Source organism: Tenrec ecaudatus, unplaced genomic scaffold, assembly GCF_050624435.1.
Source record: "Tenrec ecaudatus isolate mTenEca1 unplaced genomic scaffold, mTenEca1.hap1 Scaffold_257, whole genome shotgun sequence".
Taxonomy (NCBI): Eukaryota; Metazoa; Chordata; class Mammalia; order Afrosoricida; family Tenrecidae; genus Tenrec; species Tenrec ecaudatus.
The window spans coordinates 76,996-86,917 of record NW_027458748.1 but is presented as its reverse complement, the minus strand read 5'-3'; the positions used below and the strand labels follow the sequence as shown (position 1 = coordinate 86,917).

The window sequence follows — 9,922 nt, the reverse complement described above, 5'->3', positions numbered from 1 at the left end:
CTCAGAAGCTGTGGTTTCCCCACCTTGTCAGCACCTCTCTAGGGACACCATGCACAGACTCAAGAGAAGCTTCATGCCTCTGAACATGATTTATTTTCCTTGGAATGGGCTTTGTCTCTCTTTCACCATCTTCCAAAGACAGATTTCACAGTAATAGTAATTGATGAGATATCACTTTACAACTAGTTAGTTCAGGCAGGTGTCCTCAAACTACAGCCCGCAGGCCACATGTGGCCCACCGAGGACATTTATCTGGCCCGCCAGGTGTTTTTACCCCATTTGTTTTTGACTTCAAAATAAGATATGTGCAGTGTGCATGGGAATTTGTTCTTTTTTTTTTTTTAAACTATGGTCCGGCCCTCCAATGGGTCTGAGGGACAGTGAACTGGCCCCCTGTTTAAAAAGTTTGAGGACTCCTGTTTCAGGGTACCAACTAGTGCCATTTGTTGTCAAAGCTATAAATATTTCATGTAGAAAAAAATTCTCATGTGGAGTCCCAAATTGTCTCTATACCCTCAGATTTATCTTGAACCTTCTTATAATAAATAATCACAAATGTAGTTTTTTTTTCACTGCCACCAGCAGCACTTTGCAGTTTTATTAACCATTCAAGTACAGTAGCATCTGGTAAAATCGGGACAGAACTGGGATTTAAAAGCAAACAGATATTCAGCATCTAACAGTTTTGAGAAGCCACTACATACTCTTTCACAAACATGTTTCCACGGGGCCAATACAGTGCTAGCCATTCACCCAGCGCACTGAGTGCACCGAAGTAGAAAAGAGGCAACAAGAAAAATAGCTACGTTAGAAACACTCCAACACTTTAGAAAAAAAGAGTCAAACACTTTTTGTTTCTCTCCTTTAGCCCCTAAAACAACATCACATGGTCTGGATCTACCTATTTACGTCCTACGTTGGCTTCTAGTCTTTGTCAGGAGGGAAACAGTAATAGTAGTAAAATGACACTGGCCAGCACGGTCTTTGGGTCTCGAGGAGGGAGGGGAGAAAGTCAGTCCTCAGGACAAGCTAGTCGGCTGCAGTCTCATCAGCGGGGTCTTTGCATTCCTTGTTCTTCCGCACTTCTTCCACGTGCTTGTCCTTTTCTCGCAAGCGCTCCAGCTTGGCCACCATTTGTGCTTCTCGGTTCTCTTTGTTGGCTTCCATTTTGTGGGTCAGCTTCTCCTCGGCCATCTTGCTGAAGTTGTTGTTCTCCTCGATTGCTTTCTGCAGCACCTCCTTCTCGTGCTCCCGCTTCCCGGCCAGCTGCTTCAGGACCTCCGCCTCATGGGACTTGCGTCTTTCTTCTGCAGCTTCTAATTTCTTCTGAATTTCCTCCAGGGAAAGGTCCTTCTTCTTTGGAGGAGAAAGAGGGAATTCTGGGACGGCCTCTTTTGAACGGGGGCTGAGTATCAGCTCAAAGACCTGGCCAGAGGCCCGCTTCTCCAGTTCTTTCACCTGGATATCAGAAGAAGCCATGGTGAACAGAAGACAAGAGACTGGCAGTGTACGCTCTGCAATCCACTGGGAAGGAAAGCCCTGCTCGGTCCGAGCCGCCTGGCCACACTCTCAAAAATGTAGTTTTATGCAATCATTTTGGCTTAGAAGGCCCTAGAAAATATTGTCTATCCAAATATTGTTGTTTGAAAGCAAATAATTATTAAGAAGATCCTCAAAAAAAGAAAATAAACTCACCCAAAAGTGAAAGACTGCATACAAAGTATATATATATATATATATATATATATATATATATATATATATAAACATATATACACACATTCTAATATGACACAAGGATGGTGATACTTTATTCACATACTTTGGACATGTTGCCCAGAGAGGCCAGTCCCTGGAGAAGGCCATCACGAGGGCAGTGACAAGGAGGAAGGCCCTCCAGGAGATGGATTAACAATGGCTGCAACAATGAGATCAAATGTAAGAACAGTTGTGAGGACAGTGCAGGACTGGGCAGTGTTCTGTTCTTTTGTGCTTAGGGATGCTTTGAGTAGGAACCAACTTGATGGCACCTATCAACAACAAATTCATAAACTGTGCTAAGTACTCTAGAATGTCCACCTTTTTTAGATTTTAAATAGAGAGGCTATCTACAGAGAAATCCATCTACTATAAAGATCGATAGACTGTCAAAATCCTATACAGGGTTGCTATGAGTTGGAGTATACATTAGGGCAGTGGGTTAGATGTAAAAATATTGATAGACTGCCTTTTCCACTGAAAAGTAAATGTTATTTATTGAAAATCTATTAGGAGCCAGGTAATATTCTAGGCACCCTAGTCATCCAGGATGAAACAATAAGTAAGGAGTAAAAAACTTCCTTTCCTCATGGATTGCCCATTGTAAATGCTCTTTATCACACTGAATATTATCAGTCCACTATACAGCACTCTAAGCTGCATAAAGTCTTAATTTTCAACCCAAATAAATTACTCAAGTTTGAAAAACAAAACAAGAACAAATTATAAACCTAATATTTCCTGACAGTGTCCATTTATGTCTATGTAAGTCTCAAGTCAGTGTTTTCCTTTTTCGAACACTTTCTGAGGTACTCAAATCACATTCTTTTAAATGTCCTTTGCATTTGGGAGACAAAAGTAAGACTGAAGGAGTATATCAGGGGTGCAGAGTGCGTGAAGTAAGCTTTCCTTACTTGCAGTCATTGGTACTTTCAATATCCTACCCCCAAGCCATCATTTTCAGGTCATCGATTTTCCTGCAAACTTCCTACTCATTGTCTAGCTTTCACAGGCATATGAGGCAGTTGATCCTCAAGTGACATCACACAATATGTAACATAGGTTCTCAGAGCAGATGTATATATAAAGAAGACTTGGTGGTGAGTGGACTAAGCATTAGTTGCTAAACAAAAGGTTAGCGGTTCAAACCCAGCAGCTACTCCTTGGGAGTAAGTTTAAGTATTGTGTGCCGATAAATATGGAAAGCTCTGGAAACCTAAAGAACAGTTATATTCAGTTCTACGGGTTTGCTATGAGTCTGAATTGACCCAATGGCGGTAGATTTACACTTTGAGGCAGAAGTTGTGTGTTTGCTTGATTGCTTGTGTGATTCATTCAGTGATTGCTTATTTTTTCTCCAGTACAGAAAGTAATGGCATCCACCCTGATTCTCCTACCAACGATATCCCAGGTAAACACAGGCTAGAAATTGTACATTTCTACTTGGTCTAGCATTTTAACTCAAGTAAATCAACCAACAAAAATGTGTAAGAATAAAAATTAATAAATCTCCAATGTGAAATGTGAAGGCCCAAAGGTACACTAGTAGTGAATTTGCAGAAGGTCCTAAGTTGCTCTGGGTTTGGATCTTTGGTTTTCTTCTAGAATCACGTCCATGTGAAACACTGATATATGAGGTGCTAAAATCTGGAGGTCCGTGGTCTTTAAAAAGCCTGGTCTGCAAAAGCAAAGTGGAGGAGAAATTAAAAAGTTGACGAAGAACGCTGAGGTCAGATGCCAACAAAGATGAAAAAAAAAACACACGATGAGTGAGACACATGCCAGTGGAGTGAAACAAAGAGGCAGCAGAAAGAAGGGTATGGGATGAACTGGTTTTTTTTGGAACAAAAGGCCAGGCAGGCGGGTCAGGAGGATCTGAAGCATGTACATGCAGTGAGTGTCTCATCCAGATCAGGGGTCCCACATCGCCGCTCTACAAAGTGCCTTCAGCAGGTCAGGCACTCGGTGAGCATATTTTCACCGAATGAAACAGGAAAACTATAGTCCACGTGCTTTTGTGATACTCAAGAGCTACGAAGGCATTTGGAAAGGGAGACACAGTGCCATTCCATTGCAACGTTGTAAAATGAAAAAAGAACACAGATGGTCACAGTAATGGGTGAGGGCTTGCAGGACAATATGACTTCTCTCCCGTTGTGCATGCGCATATGGCTCTAACTCTACATTTTCCACTAGAAATATCAGACTACAGTGGATCTGATGCCACCCATCAATGCTGCATTTTCTGGAATCCAATGAAGCTCCCACTGTCGTTATTCCATGTCAATGCAGAAAAACACATAGTGCCACTGATAAACTTTCCATCAGATTTATTATGTTGCACTTTTATTTTTCAACTTTTAGAAGGTAGAAAACAAAAATACACAGATGCTGCATTAGGCCAACTTGGGTTCAGGTGTTGTACTGTGGGTACACACCTTGTAAAGGGAGAGCAGCTATGACAGAAGGTACTTGCTGACCAGATGTGTTGCCTCAACACACAACTGTGTCTACCTCTCTGGCTCAGCTGGTTCATTCCCATGACCTCTTACCACCACGTTAGTGAGGTAGCATGACTTCTTCACTCTCACTGCTCCCTTCAAAAACCCAGAACCCCTGAAAGTGCTCTCTTTCTGAAAGACATCTGCCTCAAGGACGCATGGTCCAAAGAGTTACAAATTATTGCAACGAGGAGAACTTGGAGTAACTAAAGTCACCTTACAGTATTTATAAACACAAAGGGCACATCAGTTACTTATGTTATAATTGTAGTGATTGCCTACTACCCCCTGAATCCTCTTCATTGTCATCCGATGAGCCACCAGTTAGGCTGCTGTAACTGGTCCTACTGCGCCACAGCAGGTTGCACTGCTCCCATGCAGCAGCCTCTTGGTTCTTTCCATGTGTTTTTGATTCCAATGACTTTAACCTTGTTAACTTGGCCAATGTATTTGTTACTGGACTGCCAATATCCGGGCCAGCCAGGTGAAGGAAGATCATGCAGTGGTTGGTGGAGTCACTCTCATACACTTGGCCTGTGGTTGGCTTTTTACTCTCCGTGGATACTAACTGAAACTCAGAAGAACCCCTTCTCGGTTCCATCAATGAGTAAGGCATTGAAGAAAGAACTGTACAGTCTACAACACCATCTTTTGGAACTCAGGGGCTCAGTTTTACAGAGCCATCTCCCTCCTTTACTATCTCTTGTTTGGATGATCTGAGTAGCACTTCAGATTCCAGGAAGTCTTGGACTTTCCTGCACTGCCTCCTCCATCTTCACTTCAGAATTGAGTTACATCGTAGAGCAGAGTCCAGGGAACTACAAAAAAGATGCAACAGGAAAGCCACCTGCTCTTTGCTCTGGCATTGCCCTGTCTCTTCTGCACAGAACTGCCCCTTTGGGGTAAGAACTACCGCTCTGGTCTCAATTCTCTTGGCTACAGTGACCAGAGACTGGACTTGGAGGCCACCTTTACGTTCTCTTCCTTTGCAGATTCCCCTGTAGTGAGCGAGGAACACCATCGGAGCCTGCCAAAGAAAATCCTGCCACCTCCACTGACTTCACCACCACCAAGTCTCTTCACTCATCCACTCCGTCTTGAGAAATGTTCGTCATGGATTTTGTCTTCCTTGTATCCACAATCAAAGCTCATGGAAGCAGCAGTCAAGAGATCAAAAGATATATTAAATGTGGTGAATATTCAATATTCTTCAGAGTATTGAAGAGCCAGAACCTCACTTTAAAGACTAGGTCCACCTGAACTCCCCCAAAAGATTAGATAAAATAACTAATTCAGCATTCTATTGAAGTTGAAGTACATGTGATAATTCTTCAAACACCACTAGTGAATATTATTCAGGGTGAACCTAATACTCACCTTCCATGAAGAAGGGCCAAGTCTGTAGGGAGTTTTTAGGCTATTAGAAGAAAAAGGAAACCATCTAGCCTCAGGTGCAGTGAACAATTGTTGATTGCTCATGGAAAGTCATGGTAACCACTCACATAACAAGGGTTGACCTAGAGCAGTGATTCAATTCAATTGCTCCTCCAGGACTTCATTTCTGAATCTTCTTCTTTTTTTTTTCTTCAAAATACCTACCAGTAACCTTTCATGACAGTCTTATTGATTAGGACTCACATTTCCTCAATACAAATGCTATTGTTACTATTGCCAGGTTTCATTGGTTTGGTCTTAAATCATCGTGTTGCCATGTACAATAGAACAACACACTGCCTATTCCTGTGTCATCCTCACAGTCCTTGCTATACTCGATCTCATTGCTGCAATCACGGTGACAAGCCATCTAACAGTTAGAATCTGTATGCTACAGAGCAGGCTGGGTTTTTCTGTGTGCATTTGTCTATTGGTGTTAGAGCCTCCCGTGGGTTTCTCAAAATAGCCTGTTACGAATGGGTGTCTACTCTTTGTCCTCACTGCCTGTTTACTATTTCCCTGTCCCTAGTTGTTCTGCTCCATTCCAGCTGCAGGAAGCCCTCTGAGGAGTGGCGAAACCTCCCAGATCCTCTCCCTAACCTGTACCGACTTCTCCACACACACCACGATCACTTAGTATTACTGGAGCTGGACCAGCCAATACCTTTTGAAGGAGTCAGACTGACTGTTAACAATAGACCTTGGTTGTCGGAAGAAACTTCACTTCATTCCTGAAGAATTGACCTTCGATCTCCAGAAGTGAGCCCACAAACTCCTTCTCTCTATAGTTAAAGTCTGTGACCACTGAAGACAAGACACTTTTACTGTATGGGATAGCGGAAGTCAGTGGTATCCAGACACAGACTACTGTAAGGAATAGGGCAGGGCTGTACCAGAAAGGTGTGTGTACAACGCACAGGACAAGTGACTCCCCTATGGCAGAAATAAGAGAGGAGATGTCACTTTGTAGTGAATGGGTGACTGGGTGCTAAAAAGTTAAAGATGACATTCTTTTTTTTAACATTTTATTAGGGGCTCATACAACTCTTATCACAGTCCATACATATATATACATCAATTGTATAAAGCACATCTGTACAGTCTTTGCCCTAATCATTTTAAAGATGGCATTCTTAATGAACAACTCTGTAAAAAAATTCATCAATGTCAAATAAAGGAGGACATATCTTGGAAGACAATGATAAGGATAATAATGTTCACCAACAAGAAACAGACACCAGAGCTATCTATCATCATGTTCACATGAGGAGTAACCATCTGTGCGTCCACACTGAGGATGAAGGATACATTCTGAACTCTCATGCCACAGAGGTTCTCTTTTATGTATAATAGTGTTTAAAAATTTAAAACATTGATATCAAACATTGATAGCTTTTAACTATAGCAGCAGCAGTGCTTCTGTATCACGTGTATAAGCAGCCTTTATAAAAACCTCCATTTTCCTGTGAGGGTGTGTCTGTTTCTTGGGTCATAAGGAGAACCCCAACACAGGTAGTCCACTCCTCTGCTACTAAGTGGAGGGCCACATGCTAATACAGCTCTCTCTGTGTGCCAGTGAAACCTGTCCTGCTCCTTTCCTGGGAGCTCTGGGCATGAAGCCCCAGTACATTGGGCCTCAGCTATTTCCATTTTCAGCTAACTCAGAGGACACATCATGAATTTTGGACAAAGTTGTGTTTATGTTTTGGCCATTCTACGTGGTAATAATTGAGGAAAATGCTGTGTGGTTGTGTGTAGAATATTGGATGGGGTAGGCAGGGCAGTGACCTTATCACACTGTCTTTGTGATTGCAGGTGTCCAGTGTAAAGTGCAGCTGGTGAAATCTGGAGGTGACCTGAGAAAGCCTGGGGAATCTCTGAGACGCTCCTGTGCAACTTCTAGATTCACCTTCAGTGACTATTATATTAGTTGGATCCAGCAGTGTCCAGGACAGAGACTGGAACAGGTTGGTTTTATTAAAACTGCAACCAATGGTCAAACAACGGAGGATGCTTCATCTGTGAAAGGCAGATGATTCACTGTTTCTCCCCCCGCTCCCCCCCCCCCCGATGATAGCATGTGCACCTCAGCCTCACTTGGTCTTCCACAGGGAGAGAGAGAGACCAGAGTTAAGGAGAGAAGGGAGGGGAAGGATGAAAAGGGGAAGGGGAACAGGGGAGTGAGGACCAGGGGAGGGGAAGGGGGAGCAGAGAGAGCTTTTTTATTGCTAATCAAGTCTTATATATCTTTGGGGACATGCAAGCCTCCTAATTGCAGGTAAAGACATATGTCACAGGAAGGGATTGCACTAATTGGACTACAGTAATGAATCGGGGGGACGATCTAGGGGTAGCCACAAAATACGACAGGGAGGTATTGGGAGTACACATGTGACAAGATGGGTGGATCTTAGATTCAGAGAACCAGCTTAATTTTGGTTATCACTGAGCCAGTTTGACCTGTTCTCTTGCTCACTATTGAAACCATTATCAGTGGGGTGTGAACCCCACCAACAATGGAGCAGACTGCCTTCAGGGGGAATATCTCTGAGCATCTGACCTCCCACCATATGCTGGAAAATAGCCTCTAATGTTTGGCTTTCCAACTGAAGAGAATAAATGACAATTTATGAAAATGATACTTATGACACACTACCTTGACCAAATCAAACTAGAACCCTTAACATTTTATAAATACATAGATGGTATTAATAAATGCACAGTTGTATTTGTCCACACATTCATACATATTTTAGTGTAGCCAAGAAGAGGTATAGTTTATACAAGTGTTAGTAAAATAAATTCCACATTCATGTGTTTATTCCAAATAAAACATGCTTAAACATGTTTCTGCTATCACTGGCTGTCTGTTGGCCATATTTTCTCAGTAACACACTTAACTTGGTTTCATTGGGTTGACTTAAAATACATCTGTTTCTGTGAGTCAGGAAACAAAGAAAGAAAGAGAAAGAAAGAATGTAGGCCAACAGAAATTCTCTCTTCTGCACACTAGACATTTTTTAATTGGATCAAGCATCATAAAGAATATACTGAAAACTTCACAGGTGAGTCAAAGAGGGGGAAAAGTCAACTGGTACAAATGAAGAATCTGGATGACATGAAGTACTGGTGGAAGAAGTCTGTCGAGTTGCCATTGAGGAGATAACTAAGGAAGTTGGAATTTCACATGGTTCAGCATTTTCAATTATTATGTCACAATTTTGGTTTCTTGATTGGTGCCAAAAAGCAATGCACAGGGATTGATGAGCTAAAAAATTGCTCCTGAAGAGCTGCTTTGTAGGAAATTGAAGTTAATGAAGCCAGTTTTGTGGAATGAAACTTAAGTATTGATAATTCTTGAATGTATCAAAATGATCCAGAGAGAGAGATCCAATGAAAACAGTTAGATCTGTAGGAATCATCTAGGTTGATATTCAAAGAATAATGGTCAATTCAGAATGTATGAAAGTGATTTTGTGGATTCTAAATGGCTAGTCTGGAATGAAATTCTCATAGGACAGAGAAAATCAAAAAGTATTATTATGAATAAGCTTCAAGAAAATGTAACATGGTATTAGTGAGAAAATGTCCTAGAATGTTGCACAAAGGATCTGTTTTTCTCTCTATCATGACAATACACCAGCTCATTCTTCAAGAGTAAGAATGGTTGTCCATTGAGGATTTTGTTTAGAAACCTTAACAGTGGTTCTCAACTTTCTTAATGCCATGACCCTTTAATATAGTTCCTCACATTGTAGTGATCCCCCAACCATAAAATTATTTTCGTTTTTACTTCATAACTATAACTTTGCTACTCTTATGAATCGGCTGACCCCTATGAAAGGTCGCCCAACCCCAAAGGGATCCCGACACACAGCTTGAGAAATGCTGCCTTACACCATCCACATTAAAGAGCTGATCTTCCCCCTGCATATTTCTGTATTTTCCCATAAGTCAGAGAACATCCCTTGAGTATTGTGGAATTTTCAGTCTGACGTTCTGTAAATCAAGGAGCATAGAATATTTGGGGGAAGGTTCATAACAATAGCTTTACATTTTGATTATTTTTTGTTTAGTGAAAACATCTAAGACAGTGGAGAAATGTATTTAACTACATTTGTATATATGCATATATATGTATGCAATACCTATATCTTGGAGGAAGAACAAGATGGTGACCAAGCAGTACACATGGGAAGGACTCCACAAAGACCAGCGGAAAAGAACCA

The 9,922-nt window shown here is 41.6% G+C and overlaps 1 pseudogene; it reads right to left on the bottom strand.

Annotated features, from left to right (window-relative positions):
* Positions 1 to 992: 992 nt before the first annotated feature.
* Positions 993 to 1,564, bottom strand: LOC142436398 (stathmin pseudogene; annotated as a pseudogene).
* Positions 1,565 to 9,922: the final 8,358 nt, after the last annotated feature.